The sequence below is a fragment of the Meleagris gallopavo genome, chromosome 1 (genome assembly GCF_000146605.3).
Source record: "Meleagris gallopavo isolate NT-WF06-2002-E0010 breed Aviagen turkey brand Nicholas breeding stock chromosome 1, Turkey_5.1, whole genome shotgun sequence".
NCBI lineage: Eukaryota > Metazoa > Chordata > Aves > Galliformes > Phasianidae > Meleagris > Meleagris gallopavo.
The window spans coordinates 67,744,610-67,747,509 of record NC_015011.2 but is presented as its reverse complement, the minus strand read 5'-3'; positions in this window follow the sequence as shown (position 1 = coordinate 67,747,509).

Genomic DNA, 2,900 nt, shown 5'->3' with positions numbered 1-2,900 from the left:
ACTATCCACCCTCATAAACAGCCATTCCCCCTCCTGTTTATACACTCCCTTCAAGTACATCCCTCATCCATGAACGTGCTGCCCTCACTGATATTCACACAATGCTGAAAACCATGAAATTACATGATAAGAGAACTGGCTGCTAATACAGAGTACAGTGACTTTCTCCAGTCAGGTCAGGGTGCTATTTCAGAGACACAAGAAATACCCAGTCCCATTACGGATCGGTGAGAATTAGCCACCTGACTCCATGCAGTGTCTTGCAGGCTGTAGAAAGAGGGATTCAGAGACCACATTAGGATAAAATTCCAAGTTCAATACATGGTTTAAAATGTTGCCCATCTATTAGGTGTGCTCATGTTTACCTAGTCACTGATTCCTGTAGCTCACTAGAACACTATCTTCCACAGATATTCCAAGTATCTCCAGCAGACCAGTGCTCTTTCACAAGAGGTAGGACAGCAGGGAACAGATTACAGCTGAAACCTGCCTTTAGGAATAATTGAAGTGCCATAATCAAGATGGTGAGATCAAATTTTTTTTGTATTGCATTACTATTGTTGATAGATAAATAGTTCCACAGATGTGCTGAACTATGAAACACATAAACATGCAAGAGGAAAGGCATATTTTGTCAGTAATCTTTACGTAAATGTAGCACAAATATGAAAACATCAATAGTGGGATATGGCTTAAATTAATACATTGTCAATTTTCCATAGACAAAATAGCTGGTTTGCTGAACTCCTACGCTTCTATATTGAATAAGTAGTTTTATTCACAACAATGAAACTTCTATTTTGACAAACCTAGTGAAGTCTTTTCTCAATTGAGATACAAAGACAAGGAGAAAATTACCAGCTTTCGGTCTAATCTGGTGTCCCACCAGGGGATGTGCAGTGAAATTGTGGGGTGCAAAGATTCTCAAGTCACCCTGACTAAGAGAGGACAAGCATGGGCTTCAGAAGAATCCAGCTGTTTTTGTAGAAGCACTGCATCTGTTCTCACTCCTCAGAAATGTGACTGCAAGTTGTGCTTGCTTGCTTTGCTTCTCACTATTTCCCTGCTCGCTTGCCCTACCAAAATAATCAGGATCACAATAAAAAATACCACAGAACTTCACCCCAGCACAGATATGCTTTAGGTCTAGAAAATGGGCTAGGTTGTCATCATAAAAACACAGATCTCTTAAATATATAGCTATTACTTCTGCTTGTATTCAATTACTCCTCCAAATCTATCCACCTGTCTCTTCAGCTTACAATGATGATTCACTGATAATGTTAATGAAACATGAGAGAGTTCACAGAATCACAGAATGGCCCGGGTTGGAAGGGACCTCAATGATTGTGAATCTCCAACTCCCCTGCCACATGCAGGGCCACCAACCTCCCCATTTAATAGTAGACCAGGCTGCCCAGGGCCCCATCCAATCTGGCCTTGAACACCTCCAGGGACAGAGCATCCACAAGCTCTCTGGGCAGCCTGTTCCAGCACCTCACTACTCCCTCTGTAGAGAACTTCCCCCTGACATCCATCCTAAATCTTCCCTCCCTCAACTTAAAACCATTTCCCCTTGTCCTGCTGTTATCTACCCTTTCAAAGAGTTGATTCCCCTCCTGTTTGTGGCTCCCTATAGGTACTGAAAGGCTGCAATGAGGTCACCTGAAGCATTCTTTTCTCCAGGCTGAACAAGCCCAGCTCCCTCAGCCTGTCCTCATAGGAGAGGTGCTCCAGTCCCCTGATCATCTTTGTGGCCCTCCTCTGGACCCTCTCCAACAGCTCCCTGTCTTTCTTGTACTGGGACTCCAGACCTGGACACAGTACTCCAGATGGGGCCTCACAAGAGCAGAGTAGAGGGGGACAATCACCTCCCTGTCCCTGCTGGCCACCCCTGTTCTGATGGAGCCCAGGATACCATTTGCTTTCCGAGCTGCAAGAGCATGCTGCTGGCTCATATTAAGTTTTTCATCCATCAGGACCCCCAGGTCCTTCTCTACAGGGCTGCTCTCAAGGACTGCTCCTTCCAGTCTGTATAGATGCCTGAGATTCCTCTGGCCCAAGTGCAGAGCCTTGCACTTTGCTGTGTTGAACCTCATTATGTTCACCTGGACCCACCTTTCTAATCTGCAGAGCTCCATCAGTTTGCGAACTAGGAAACAGCAACTGACTACAAAGACATTTTCCATCCTTTTTTTTTGCAACAGATCGGTCAGATTTGCATTATGGTCCCTGCTTCCATAACAAAGCTCAGATTAAGAACTGCCTGTCTTCCAGGTTTTTAATCAGTCTCCTTGTGATTCCAGATGTGCCAGAACTGCTGTTTTTGCAACTGTCATGATGAACAAAATCACATGTGTTGAATGAGGAATGAGAATTCTTGGTGTTGGCCTTGCCAGTGGAAGTTTTTAGGCCTGGACAAGATGCTGTTTTTATACTTAGATAAATGATTTGGTACAAAGAAAGCAGAAGTTGCATCTATTCTCAGAAAATCAAGCACTCTCTGGGCTCTGAAACTCCTTTAGAGGACTGCAGTGTGTATCAGAGTGTGCAGAGTGTATCAGAGTGTGCAGACTGTACCATTTTCAATCTTGTAATTTATAAGCCAAGGACAGGAAAAAGATGCAGAATGCCTTGTGAATCTGGGTAAAACAAAGTTTAAGGTCAGGTATCTGTAGATGTTTCCACACTCTTAATATAAGGGATGCTTGTAAACAGAGTATCAGTCATACATACCCATGGGAAGATGCCACCTATCCCAAACTTCACTGGTATTTTTCTTGGATGTACATATTTTTGCTGGAGTACTCCAGCAAATGTACTTCCAGCTGTTCAAAGTACACAGAGTATACTTTGCATTGGCAAAGCGTAGGCAAAAAAAAACCAAAAACCACAAACAA